Below are 15,484 nucleotides of genomic sequence, written 5' to 3' on the forward strand. Positions count from 1 at the left end.
CCATGATGGAAAATGGTCCAACCAAGGTGTCTTTCATAAGCGCACACCTTACATAATCATTTTCATCGTCTGTGATATATTCCCGAGAACTAGAGGAGTTTTCGGAACACCAGATGTGTAGCTGCAATATTTTGAAGCTTTATTTATGAGTTGTACATTTAGGTGACAAGCTTATTTCGATTACATTAGTATCTCATCCTTGACATTGCGGATGTCAAATATTTCTGCGTATTTTATGTGCTGCGTAGACTGAGTCATATAGATATACACCATGTGATTAAAAGTATCCAGATATCCCCAGAAACATACGGTTTTCATATTAGGTCCATTGTGCTGCCACATACTGCCAGGTACTTCATATCAGCGAGCTCAGTAGTCATTAGACATTGTGAGAGAGCAGAATGGGGCTCTTCGCCAAACTGACGGACTACGAACGTGGTCAGGTGATTGGGTGTCACTTGTGTAATACGTCTGTAAGCGAGATTTACACATTCCCAAACATCCCTAGGTCCACTGTTTCTGATGCGGTAGTGAAGCGGAAACGTGAAGGGACACGTACAACACAAAAGCGTACAGGCCGACCTCGTCTGTTGACTGACAGAGACACCGACAGTTGAAGAGGGTCGTAATGTGTAATAGGCAGACATCTATTCAGACCTTTCAGACCATCACTCAGGGATTCCAAACTGCATCAGGATCCACTGCAAGTACTATGACAGTTAGGTGGGAGGCGGGAAAACTTGCAGTTCATGGTCGAGCGGCTGCTCATAAGCCACACATCACGCCGGTAAATGCCAAATGACCCCTCGCATGGTGTAAGGAGCGTAAACATTGGACGATTGAACAGTGGAAAAACGTTGTGTCGAGTGACGAATCACGGTACACAATGTGGTGACCCGATGGCAGGGTGTGAGTATGACGAATGCCCGGTGAACGTCATCTGCCAGCGTGTGTAGTGCCAGCAGTAAATTTCGTAGGCGGTGGTGTTATGGTTTGGTCTTGTTTTTCATGGAGGGGGCGTACACCCCTTGTTGTTTTGAGTGACACTATCACAGCACAGGCCTACATTGATGTTTTAAGCACCTTCTTGCTTCCCACTGTTGAAGAGCTATTCGGGGATGGCGACTGTATCTTTCAACACGATCCCGCAGCTGTTCATAATGCACGGCCTGTGGCGGAATGGTTACACGACAATAACATCCCTGTAATGGACTGGCCTGCAGAGTCCTGAACTGAATCCTGTAGAACGCCTTTGAGATGTTTTGGAAGCGACTTCGTGGCATGCCTCACCGACCGACATCGATACCTCCGTGAAGAATGGGCTGCCATTCCCGAAGAAACCTTCAAGCACCTGTCTGAACGTATGCCTGCGAGAGTGGAAACTGTCATGAAGACTAAGGGTGTGCCAACAGCATACTGAATTCCAGCATTACCGATGGTAAGCGCCACGAACTTGTAAGTCATTTTCAGCCAGGTGTCCGGATACTTTTGATCACATGGTGTACATACTCGTATATACTCAACAGCAGATGTTGTTGGTGAGTAATTTTTGTTGAATTTTTCGTTTTCTGTAGATTTGACAGTTTTACTTGACAGAGAGAGAGAGAGAGAGAGAGAGAGAGAGAGAAACAAAAACAACCCAATCTGTGCTAGACATATAATATGCAGGAACATTTCATGGATGCCCGTCAGGAAATCGCTTGAAAATGGCAATGCAGTCGAAATAAGCTTACCACCTAAACGTACAACTGCTAAATCAGGCTTCACAAGATAGGAGTGTCCTGGAATAATAATAGTATATAAAATTTGAACTGCATCAGCGTGCATAGCATATCGCTTATACAGCACGTTGTGAACTATTGTATTGTGGGGGATGTTTAGCTCTCGATGGTCTACGAACTGACTTCTTTGAAAGATCTTTCTGATCTCCTCCACCATTTCATCAGATATGCGTACTCTGCAAGAATGACTATATGTTTACACTAGGCTAGTGGCTAGAAACTTGCCATACCAAGCTTTAGTCGTCTTTAACTGGTCGATCTCTGTGAAATTAACGTCAGAAATTTCTTTGGACTGAATGGGCCATTTCGTTTCTACATACCGTATCACCCATTAGTCTCTGTCTTGAGATATGGTCATTTCTGGTAATTATTTAGCACCTGAAAAACAGGAAACCGTTTAGGTCAAATCCACACAAATCTTTTTGACTAGCTTTAAATGTCACCGCAATACGCAAGTATCTATGCTTCACAGCTATTTTTAATTGCATTTGGGAAACAAGAGGGCATCGTATGAACACACGATGCTTTGGGCTTCTTCCTTACCAACGTAAAAGTTTTCCTTCGGTCTCGAATGGTGAGGCACGGAGCTTCCCTGTACCGTTTCTGGCATGAGGACGACGCGGGTTTCAATCTCTTACTGAGATAACTGTTGTTTATGACTTACTCGCAGTCCCTCTTGCAATCCCGCTGTTGCTTATAGTCTGCCCCCCCCCCCCCCCCCCCCCCTCTGTGCCGCCACCCCATCACCCCCCACTCCCACTCCGAGCAGAGTGGGCGCCTCCGAAACTCACGTGCTGCCCACCGCCGCCAGTCAGTGAATTCGATCGCCGGCGAACAGCTGATGTCCCCACCTCCCACCCCTCACGGCTGGCTGGGAGGCAGGTCACGCCTCGCTCGCGACCATCCAGCGACGTGAGGGCGCCGGCCGTGCAGATCGCGGGCGCCACGTCACACGCGCGGCGGCAGACGCCTTCCCCGAGTTCTGGAGGGCGGCCTGCGTCAGCACGACGCGCCAACAGCACGCCACGCCGCCTGCAAGTCAATAGACGCGTTGCGGTAGGGGCAGCAGATACACCGGCCCCCACCGCCGACACTCCTAAGGTAGTAATATCAATGGACAATGCGACAATACACCACATCATACATCCACACACACACAAAGAGATGGCACACGAAGCCGTCTTCTATGGTGTTATGTATCCCGCATTCGTCAGTGCAAAGGACAAGTGAACTTGTAAGCGAACCTCCACCGAGGTGTGCCAACGTTCTCCTGGTTCCGCTCTGATAAGATCGCTTGGCCGTCTGTTTGTTGTTGTATTCAGATCTAACAGCCAAACAGGTAACAGCTGCAATGGACTCCAGTGAAGATTACACTGATATGATACTGATCTATGGAGTGACCCACGGAAGCGCAACTGAGACACGAAGGCTGTATTCACAACGTTTTCCAGAGCGACGTCTACGTTCTGCGCATGTTTTTAGACATACAGAGGTGCGTTTAAGAACGAAGGGAGCGTTCCAGGTACCACGTATCCTGGAAAGATCAATCCGCGACCAACCCGATGTTGACCAGAACTCTACTGAGCATTTTGGAGCACATCCCACGCACGGTAAATATAGCTTAAACGAAAATAACGCATATATACAACGTAGTATAAACGAAAATGTTACCGGGCTATAGCATTTAGGTTGCAGTATTACTTGTACCTACAATAACAATGATAATAATAATCATAATAATAATATGCTCATCATTGTTAATATTATACAAGTAATTTGATCTCACCCAGTAATACCTATCTCTTCGTAATTAGAACCTGGGGTTATCGAGTTCTTCGGCGCAAAGAATTCTGGAGGAACGAAAATGGCATCCCTCTGTGGTGCCAACTGCTGCTCGAATTGCACCTGCAGATACAGTACGATACGCCAGACCCATACGCCAAACACGATGGCCTTCCCTCATGGTAGTGCCAAATGGCCGTTCTTAGCCGGGTCTTCTGATGTCATTCCCGCCAAGCCTTGCTTAGTATCTCAGAAGGAATTCTCGTAGCCCTGTTAAACGATCTCCTTCAAATCCACTGAGACACTGATAATGGTGTCTTTGTCGCCTTAAAGGCACTCTTCGCCGGCATCAACACACCACGTCCAATTTCAAAGGAAACTAACGCTCACGACCGTTACAGCGTGTATTTAAAGCAAGCTTGATTTGCGTCCTCATAGCGACGCAACTAGCTCCCCTCTTTTGCAACTGGCGCGAAATTTGAATAAACGTCATCTTTCTGATGCAGAAACACGTCTACCAATATTTATTTATGTCGCACTACTTTTTCTTGGTGCTGCGATTTTTTTCGTAAGTGTAGTTTCAACCTTCAGGTTGCCGGAACTTTTAAATTTGTCATGGTGAATAGCAGACGTCTACAATTTTAAAATGTATTCCATGGTTATTTATCACTGTGCATATCAAAAGTCGATGTTTTCAAAAACTACAGAAAAGAATGGTAAGTTATTCAGCTTCTTATTAGCCCGTAAATATAAGTTCCTGTGTCCAAAAGAACGCACAAATAACGCGATCTTGGTCGCAGGCTGCAGCAGTGGCATTTATGTGTGCGCTGGTTTCGTTTGACAGAGCACATAAGTTTTCGGATTTTGGAAGCGGACTGAACAAGATTACAGGTATTTTGTTTGCATTGAACGAACTTTGACTTTTTCGTTTGAAGCCATCGATCTTTTTCCCTTATCATTCTTCTTCTAACGAAGGACATTTGCAGTTGTGTGCACAGCATCACTTAATTGTCGTCTCTCACCCTCTTTAGCCTCCTAAAGCACAGCTCTGTTATCGGCCATTTCATCCCGAAATTTGGTCATTTTCGCCATGTCAGTGCTGTTTTGCAGCAGCAAGGTTGTGCGCTCCACTACCTTAATATTTCACGGCTAGCTTTACACTTCTGTGCGCAACAGTAAAGGTGCGATTCCAAAGACGGCTGCAGATTCGACTGATCGGCCGCAGACGGCGCCACTGGTTCCCATTGTTTATAATGCGAGGCGTGTGGAATGTGGCGACGGCGTCACCTGCCGCCGTGTATGTCTTTTGGAGACGGACCGCACCTCCGGTCAGAAGCCATTGGTGCCACGGCCGCCAAACTGCATAGCGACCGGGGACTACACAAGTCAGCGAAAGTGAGTCTCTCGGACTCTGATGAAGAAAAGTTTATTAACAGTGTGGCAAAACATTTTGTAATTTATAACGTAGGACATGAAGAATAGAAATGTTTTACTGGGAGATAATGTCTATGAAAACTGTAGCACAGGAATTAATTAAAACATTGTAAGCTACTTATGTAAACCGCTAGTTCGCTGGTCTACAGTGGGAGCTATTTCTATTTGTAGGTATAAGCTTCAAGTCGTAACCTTATCGATGATAATGGACTGAACTGAACCATATTAAGTACCGAATTTCATCCACACTTGGAAAATATCTGCCGTTAAGCTACCATCAAAAGGTAATTTTTTTTACAATAAAATTTTAGGGTCGCCACCAGCCTAAGCCCTTCCTAACATACAAGAATGACTGAACTGGAATTAATTCAAATTTGGAATTCAATGGAAACAAGTGAAGTAGCAGTACACACAGTATTATCCTTTACGGCATATTTATTCGTTAATAAAGATTTTTGAAATAGCGTGCACATCCTATGGGTACACTTACCTGGTGCCTGAACATGAACTACATTAATCTAATTCTGGTAGAGCACTTGCCCGCGAAAGGCAAAGGTCCCGAGTTCGAGTCTCGGTCGGGCACACAGTTTTAATCTGCCAGGAAGTTTCATATCAGCGCACACTCCGCTGCAGAGTGAAAATCTCATTCTGGAAACATCCCCCAGGCTGTGGCTAAGCCATGTCTCCGCAATATCCTTTCTTTCAGGAGTGCTAGTTCTGCAAGTTTCGCAGGAGATCTTCTGTAAAGTTTGGAAAGTAGAAGACGGATACTGGCAGAAGTAAAGCTGTGAGTACCGGGCGTGAGTCGTGCTTCGGTAGCTCAAGTGGTAGAGCACTTGCCCGCGAAAGGCAAAGGTCCCGAGTTCGAGTCTCAGTCGGGCACACAGTTTTAATCTGCCAGGAAGTTTCATATCAGCGCACACTCCGCTGCAGAGTGAAAATCTCATTCTGGAAACATCCCCCAGGCTGTGGCTAAGCCATGTCTCCGCAATATCCTTCCTTTCAGGAGTGCTAGTTCTGCAAGTTTCGCAGGAGAGCTTCTGTAAAGTTTGGAAGGTAGGAGACGGATACTGGCAGAAGTAAAGCTGTGAGTACCGGGCGTGAGTCGTGCTTCGGTAGCTCAGATGGTAGAGCACTTGCCCGCGAAAGGCAAAGGTCCCGATTTCGAGTCTCGGTCGGGCACACAGTTTTAATCTGCCAGGAAGTTTCATATCAGCGCACACTCCGCTGCAGAGTGAAAATCTCATTCTGGATACATTAATCTATTTTCGATAAGTGAAATTATATTGTACAATTTAACTGTTGTGATTAATGGAAAAGGTAAGGAAGGGGAAACTGGAAACATCATTTCAATCATTTAATCTAGATTCACACGACAGAGAAAGATCACAGGAATAGCCGACCACCTTTACAAATTGCACTAATTTGCAAAGAGCTTTATTTCCTTTGCAAGATTTGGTCGGCGTAGTACATGAGATGAGACGCCGTGCGCCCACGTGCAAAGAATGCAGTTCACCATGTGGTAAACTGGGCGACACATTCATGGATTCAAAGCAGAATTTAAGTGGAAAGCACAAACACAAGAAGCTTTTCTTTTCTTAGTGAACGACTATAAAGTGAATTTGTCACTACAACGGAAAACTAAATCACCATGGCACAAAACCTTCCGATGATTCAAGGTACACGTGGTCCGTTAAGAATTAAACCATTACATAAGTTCGCCTTAATTCACGAAAATCCGATGTTTCAACGAATTTATCCCGCACAAAACAGATTAACTTAGCACTGGAAAAACCTATCGGTATGCAGTAGGAAGCGGAAAGGTACATGGTTTAGCAAACCCGTAGTACAATACGAACACAAGCATATACTACCACCAAGAAATCACAAAAAAATAGAAGGTGGATATTGGTGTTTAACGTCCCGAAAAAAAAGAAAAAAAATAAAACCACTCACGCAAAACACACAATTAGTCTCACATTGGCACGAAATATAAGTTCACTAGCTATTCCTAATCATGTTCAATAGTCGATGCTCCACACGACGATGTCCCAAAGGAACAGAGCCAATTTCCTCCGCAACTATTTTAAAATGCAATCACGACCTTTTATTAACCAATTGTACCACAGTCCGAGCAGAAATTCGTAAGGTTTCAGTTAGGCTGAGCTGTTTAAATATTGCAACGAATTTAACATAGGAAAATCGCGATTAACACTACCTCCTTTCTCATTAGTACTAGAAGCCTTACTTAGGAGCTGCGAACCGTACTCACCAACAGCCTGGGGAAGAGTGCCTGCTCTGCACAAAGCTCCTAGCAACTCCTGGCTGAGACGAAAGCGACCCGAGGGATCGTTTCCGCCACCAACCTGACAAACACACAAATCTCGGGACAAAAGGGATGAACCTCGGATGAACCTCTTTGCTCAGGTAAGCAATTCTAAGTTGGTGAGCCTGTGAACCCTGCCAAACGTCAGGCACTCGTCTTCTGCTCCCAGCAGACTACAACCAACTAGCTTCCTCCACCAAATAAGCCCGAAAACACCCATTCACTCACATTCAACCACACATAAGGTAACGGAGGGGGCATGATAAATATGGCTCATGATTTCACGTAGAACATAAAATTAGAATGCAATACACTGAAATACTAGTGCAAGGCACCATTTGCTTGCATTTTACGTTGGATATGTAGTGAGTTACTTTCAGTTCCACTGCTCGGTCTTTCTGGGAGAGTTAATATGCAAAATCTCAATTACGCAGTGGATCAAATGAGACGTAACTGAATCATATGAGGCAAACATGTATGAAAAGACTCGACAGACACGTTTCAGCATGTTGTTGTTATTGTTGTTGTTGTGATCTTCAGTCCGAACACTAGTTTGCTGCAGCTCTCCATGCTACTCTAAGCCTCTTCATCTCCGAACAACTACTGCGGCCTCCATCTTTCTGAATCTGCTTATTCCGTTCGTCTCTTGGTGTCCCTCTGCGATTCGCCACCCCCCCCCCCCCCATCCCCGCCTCCCCACGGGTGCACTTCCCCCCAGCACAAAATTTGTCATCCCTGGATCTCTCAGTGTCTCAGTGTGTGTCCTTGTGCTATCAGCCGATCCCTTCCTTTGGTCAAGTTGTGCCACAAATTTCTTCTTTCCCAATTCTGTTTAGTACTTGCTCATTAGTTACATGATCTACCCACCTAATCTTCAGCATTCTTCTGTAGCGCCACATTTCAAAACTTTCTAATCCCTTCTTGTGTAAACTGCTTATCCTCCATGTTGCACTTCCATACGTGGCTGCACTCCGGACAAATACTTTCAGAAAAGACTTCCTAACCTTAAAACTGTTAGGATGTTAACAAATTTCTCTTCATCAGAAATGGTGTTCTTGCCATTGCCAGTGTACATTTTTTATCGTCTCACCTGATTTAATTCTACTACAATCCATTATCTTTGTTTTATTTTTGTTGATGTTCATCTTATATCCTCCTTTCAAGATACTGTCCATTCCGTTCAACTGCTCTTCAAGTCCTTTGCTGTCTCTGACAAAATTATGATGTCATCGGGGAACCTCAAATTTTTATTTCAACTCCCTTACCTTGAATCCTACTCCAAATTTTACTTTGGTTTCGTTTAGTGCTTGCATAAAAGTGCAGTAAGTAAATTAAAGCCCACATTTATTAACACTCAGATTCATATGTGCATTCTTTATGGAAATTATTATATGAGTTTGTCAAACAACCATCCATTGATTATTTATTATCCATTGTTAATGGCTGTCGCTTTCCACGCCACGTATTCATAAGACAAAAATCTTTATGTTTTACTCCAATTTCATAATCCATTGCCGTTCAGAACGCCTCCAAAACGATAAGATGGTTCAAATGGCTCTAAGCACTATGGCACTTAACATCTGTGGTCATCAGTCCCCTAGACTCAGAAGTACTTAAACGTAAATAACCTAAGGACAACACACGTCCCTACTCGAGGCAGGCTTCGAACATGGGACCGTAACAGCAGCGCGATTCCGGACTGAAGTGCCTAGAACCGCTCGGCCATAGTGGCCGAAAAAACGAGAAGAGCTAAGCGTATTGTTTTGGCACGTTGCACCGTTAAAATTATATCTATAAAATGGAATACTTTTCTTTTCAAGAAAACCAACACATGATAAAGAGTGTAAACAACGTGCCGATAATATTAGGCCGTCAACCACGTCAGGTGCCTTAGAAATGGGACTATAAAAGTTTCTAAGCAGTTGGCTTAATAGCCCAAAGGCGTTTCTGTCATTCGATGAGCACGGCGTAATCCATAATTACATTTCTTTTTCTTTTTCTCGATGTGGTAAGCAGCTCTTCTTGAATAATGTTTGATCAGACAGTCACTGAGAACAACTGCTTCCCCTTCAATCATTAAACTGGGTAAGATCACAGTTGTGCCCAGCTGACACTTCGGCGGAGGAATATTAAATTCCTTCGTAGCTACTTTTGGAATATGATATGCGAATGGCAAAGACTGGTAGCTGTCGCCTGTAGCCGAGAACGTGAAAAAAAAAAAAAACGGAAACATGTAACTAATATAGTTTCCATTTACAGGGGACTTCTGAATAAGAAGTGAAAGTTCTTAGCAGATGATTACCACAAATTCAAGGAGAAAAGCAAATTAGGAACGGGATCCACTGCAAAAATAAATAGATAAATAAATAAAACAAAAATAAAAAAATAAAGAGACACGAGCAGCTATAGCTCCTTGATTCCTTGTCAGAGTTCCACAACACAAATCTGTAGGAACAAATATTACAATGACTACAGCGCAGCCAACTATAAAAGCCAACAATGAAAAATTACAGACGAAAATCGTCAATTGGACCTTTTGGGATCACAGGAAGAACATAAGCCAGAAAGAAGTACAATAGGAAATTGTGGTGAAACGTCTGAGGTAACAAACGATGAACGTTATGTACCAGTACAGAAAAGAAAGCAATAAAGTTCGTAGCAATTATGATAAATTATTAAAATGTGGAGAGATAGGGACGAAAGTGGGCACTTAATAAAAAGGTTTATATAGCACAAAGGTGATGATACTGACTTGTTTTTCCGTAACATCAGTGCGCTGTTGTAAGGAGTTTACTTCTGGCTTATGATACAGAAGCAAACAACAAATAAATAAAAAAGTAACATCGTTTCTGATCACGAAATTATGGCTGCACAGTGCAACACACACAAGTCGAGTGATACCGGCAGTTCTTAAACCTCCAGACGTCTCTCACCAAATCTTAGAAATGCAGCACAACGTACTAATGTATAAAATTTTATGCAATTATCTAAGCATCAATAATCAATAAGGTGTTAGACATCAAAAACTACGTTTGTCATTCACTCACAATGTGCTAGCGAACGTGACGACATTGTCAAGTTTCGAGGTGCCACTCTTTGGTTCAAAATGGCTCTGAGCACTATGGGACTTGACATCTGTGGTCATCAGTCCCCTAGAACTTACAACTACTTAAACCTAACTAACCTAAGGACATCACACACGGCCATGCCCGAGGCAGGATTCGAACCTGCGACCGGAGTGGTCACGCGGTTCCAGACTGAAGCGCCTAGAACCGCACGACCACACTGGTCGGCCTGCCACTCTTCGCAGAGCTACTGCCTACAGTGGTACATCGAGTAAAGCAGCTCGCAAGTACGCCCGATGCCAGAATAAGCGTCACTCTTGGTGTCCACAGCTGAAAAGCACGTGGTATGGTGCGCGATGGCGTGATGTAACGTAATGTTGTCGGACGCTTGAGGAGAGATGCAGCGATCTTCACGTAATCCAAACTAAGAATTGGTGGTAAACCGAAAGTAATTAGGGGACAAGCAGAAGAAATATCAGAAGTAATGGCGAAGGATAGGTTAATCTTCATTGAAAACCTGTACCGGATGACTGAAAACGAGCTAACGAAACAAATGTTCCTGTATTTGCAGAAAAAGAGGTGGACTATAGCATGGATTACAGAACTCAGAAAAGCACTGGAAAGAAACGACATGAAAGGATCGGAAAGAACAGAAACAAACCTTTTTGAGAATAAAATACTAAATTTAGAAGACAGAAGAAATAAGAAATCGGGATCAATTTGGACAGAATAAAGACAAAGACTACATGAGAAAAAGATGAATGAGGGCAAGAAAAATAGGAAACAACAGAAAAGGAAGTAGTAGTTGTTCCGTGAGGCTAACCAGTCAGTATGAAGGAAAAAGAAATGCATAAAAGTGATCGATTCACAGTTTTAAATTTTCTATTACATTTCTTTTTTAGCGGTTGTATTAGTTTTTTATTGTACTCTAAATGTGACCTGTCCGGATAGATGCGTGTTGGCACGCCGCTTTCAGGCTCCAGGAAGACGCGGCGGCCCTGGATCGAATCCACCCGGTGGATTAAAGACGAGGGTCGGTGAGTTGGATAGCTTAGATGTAGTTTTTCGGTGCTTTACCACCTTTGGCTAGGTGAATGTTGGGCTGACACCCACATCCCACCTCAGAAACATGATTAACAAACACCTCTAACACATTCCTACAATCTTACATGTGACCATGGAGGCAGAATGATGGGGTGCACAAATTTGTCTCTCGAGGGAAGCCGCGCGCGGTAGCCGCTCGGTCACGGGTGCCTCGCCACGGTCCGCGCGGCCACGAAGATTCGAGTCCTCCCTCGGGCGTGGATGGGTGTGTTGTCCTTATCGTATGTTAGTTTAAGTTAGATTAAGTAGTGTGTAAGCGTGTGGACCGATGGCCTCAGCAATTTGGTCCCATAGGAAGTTACCACCACCTCTGGGGAGAATTAATGGCGATAGGAGGGACACCTGGCCACGCTCTACAACTAACATTAACAAATCCAGATTAACATGTAGACCCAGTGAAGATACGGGATAAATGCCACAAAAAATAAGAAACATGTGGTTGCGTTCCATACCTAGAGTAGCATTGCCTCAATGGAAGTTGGCAACTTACAGTGACTGCTCCAGTACAACTACAGCTTAGAATCATATGATTATCTTTAGATGAGTCTCAAGAGGGTATAAATAGGGAACTTGAGACATAGCGTGATAAAACTGCTACGTCTGGGACTTAAGAGGCAGCACATCAGCACGAGAGCCCTGTATAGAAAAGAAATATACTTTTCTTTCATGCTACGGACAGACTTAATCTCTACTTTTGGCTAACAAAATTTTAAGATAAATAATCTACCAATCTTTGAACGGATTATTCTCGATAATCCTCGATTATTTATGTAAAGGGCAATTCCTTATCTCTGCTCGACCTGCCTCAGTGAAAACTCATCATGCGCATTAGATGAAATTTCCTGCTAATTGGTTTAGCTCCTGCACTAAACAGGGGAATTTAAAATGAATATATCCATTACAAACGGCTATATTTAATTCATAGCGACGCATAGATAAGAATTACACATAATTTACAAAGTTTAAAAATATTTTACGCACTTTGCAGCTTGTGTACGACTCCTCTTGGCTGCATGGACAATACCTGAGCGCTCATCCATATCACGCCATACGATATGTTTTGAAGCATATGTGAAGTCACTGACCCGACAGAATAGGAAATGCGCGTTTTGTGTTCTGGAATTGTTTTCGGCAAAAACGCGCCACAAAAATAAATCTATGTGTGTCAGGTCCCAAGATCTAGATGGCCAAAATAATAATACGCTCTATTTCACTAGAACCGAGCCATCTGTATGGAAGATGTTGATTTAAAAATGTCTGGCCATCGTTACTAGAAAGAGGGAAAAGGGGGGGGGGGGGGAGAGTGGGAGCGAGAAGGTTACTCCGTCTTTCTGACAGATGTAATCCGTGGAATCCGTTTCAAGCTGTGACATCAGCCGTTGATCACTCATGTCGAGATAAGTGTTTGTTGAAACATTCATCTCAATGAATAAAAGTGGACCGTACAATTTTTGTACAGACATCACACATAATACACGTAACTTCCTGTGAGTCACGATGATATTCCGTTACACATGATGGTTTTACTGTTCGCCTATCTAGTATTCGAATGTCGTGCAGGATAACCTGGCCAGTTATGCAGAAGCTTCGACGGCTTCCAGAATAGCCGCGGCATCATTCGTACGACTGCCCAATGTTAGAAGCTCTTCCTTTAACATTCTCTGCATTTCTTATTGAAATATCGCTGTTCACTAACTATTTATATCATTTTTAGACTCCTTTGTGGTCCTACGTTCCTTAACATTGGTTCTCACCCTTTTGATCAGTATCTGTAATAGGTACAGCTACGCATCGCAATACGATCTGCGGTCAGCGTGCAGGAAGAGTCACCCTCCGACATTTGCAGAATCTGGCAAATAGGGACGAGGCGGACGGCGTCCTCGTAGGAGGGGAGCCGCGAGCTATCGATCACTGCGAGCAATCGATAGCGATCGCCTCGCCGCGCCGCGGGTCCAGTAATCTCATCGGGCAGTAATGACACGGCGGTCGGCGGGCCGGCCTGCTTAGAATACTGACCCCTGGCGGCGTCTTGCCCTCCCTTCTTCTCTTTCTTCTGGCGAGTCGCGGCCACCCCCCGAGGCCATTGATTTCCCTCCCCACTGCGGACACGCGGCCGATTTTTTTGGCAACTGTCCTAATAACAGAAACTGTTCCTGGGAGGAATATATCTAACGCGAAGGAGGAGGCGGCGCGGAGGCGGCGAGGGGGCGGCCGGGGCGGCTGGGGGTGGACCCCACTGGCCGCCAGATTTACGGCGCGCCCTGATGCCGAGAGAGAGAGACGGGGAGGGGGAAAGGCGACTTCAGCTGAGTTACGCCTCGCCGCACAGGTGGCTCGCACTGTACCGCCGCACCACCCGATTCGTACAGGGCTCACAATATTTCCAATAGGGCACTAAAATGTTATGGACCTGGAGCGTGTAATGTTCTTCTTCATATGTGTGACAAAAGACTTGGGACAGTGATATGAAAATATACAGATGGCGTAGTGTCTCTTACAAAAGGTATAAAACAGCAGTGCATTTGCGGAGCTGCCATTTGTACTCAGGTGATTCATGTGAAAACGAGTCCGACGTGAGTATGGTTGCACGACAGGAATTAACGGACTTTGGACGCGGAATGGTGGTTGGAGCTAGACGCATGGAACATTCAATTTCGGAAATTGTTAGAGAATTCAGTATTCTGAGATCCAGTGTCAAGAGTGTGCCGAGAATACCAAAGGTCAGGCATTGCCATTCACTACTGATGACGCAGTTGCCGACGGCCTTCACTTAACGAACGAGAGCAGCGCCGTTAGCGTTGCATTGTCAGTGCTAACAGAGCACCAACACTGTGTGAAATAAGCGCAGAAATCAATGTTGGACTTGCGAGGCACGTATCCGTTAGGACAGTGTGGTGAAACCTGGCTTTAATGGGCTGTGGCAGTAGAAGACCTCCGAGAGTGTCTTTGCTAACAGCACGACATTGCCTGCAGAGCCTCCCTTGGGCTCGTGACCATACCAGTTGGACCCTAGACCCTGACCGTGGCCTGGTCAGATGAGTTCCGATTTCAGTTCGTAAGAGCGGATGATGGTTTTCGAGTGTGGCGCAGACACGACGAAGCCCTGGTCCCACGTTGTCAGACGAGCACTGGGCAAACTGGTGGTGGCTCCTTAATGGTGTGGGCTGTCTCTACATGGAATACACTGGGTTACCTGGTCCAACTGCTCCTATTATTGACTCGAAACGATTATGTTCGGGTACCTGGAGACCATTTGCAACCATTCGTGGACTTCATATTCGCAAACAATGATGTCATGTTATCGGGCTACAGTTGTTCACGATTGGTTTGAAGAACAGTCTGGACAGTTCGAGCAAACAGTTTGGCCATTCAGATCACCCGACATGAGTCCCATCGAAAATTTATGGAATGTAATCGAGAGCTCAAATGGTTCAAATGGCTCTGAGCACTATGGGACTTAACATCTGATGTCATCAGTCCCCTAGAACTTACCTCGGCTCCAGACTGTAGCACCTAGAACCGCACGGCCACTCCGGCCGGCCTGTGACAATCATTCGGGATGTTTATCGAAATAACAAACTACTGTTATTAGCGAGTAAATTTACTAGGATAATTCTGTACCACCCCAGGAAATAAACGGCTACATATCTGCCAAACGTATTCTACAATGTTTTGAATTCTTCATTAGACTCGACACAGCCAGAAAACGTTCATTAGCCGAACTGTTTCTTAAGCTAGCTAGCAAAGGGGAATGCTCACACTTCTAAAACGCGGTGGCAGTAATACTGGGATCTGAATTACCACGTGTATAGGCAGATGGATTTTACTTGAATTCCTGTGAACGTGATTTGGATCGAAAGCGTAGCTACGATTAATATGCTGATGTATCGACTGCAACTAGAACATTTCGAATAAAGAGTAGGGGGAATTATTTATGTGACCCTTATCTTCAGTAACTGTCGTAGCTACATTCGTTGTTAGGATTTCGACAC

Source organism: Schistocerca gregaria, chromosome 5 (assembly GCF_023897955.1).
Source record: "Schistocerca gregaria isolate iqSchGreg1 chromosome 5, iqSchGreg1.2, whole genome shotgun sequence".
NCBI classification, from domain to species: Eukaryota; Metazoa; Arthropoda; class Insecta; order Orthoptera; family Acrididae; genus Schistocerca; species Schistocerca gregaria.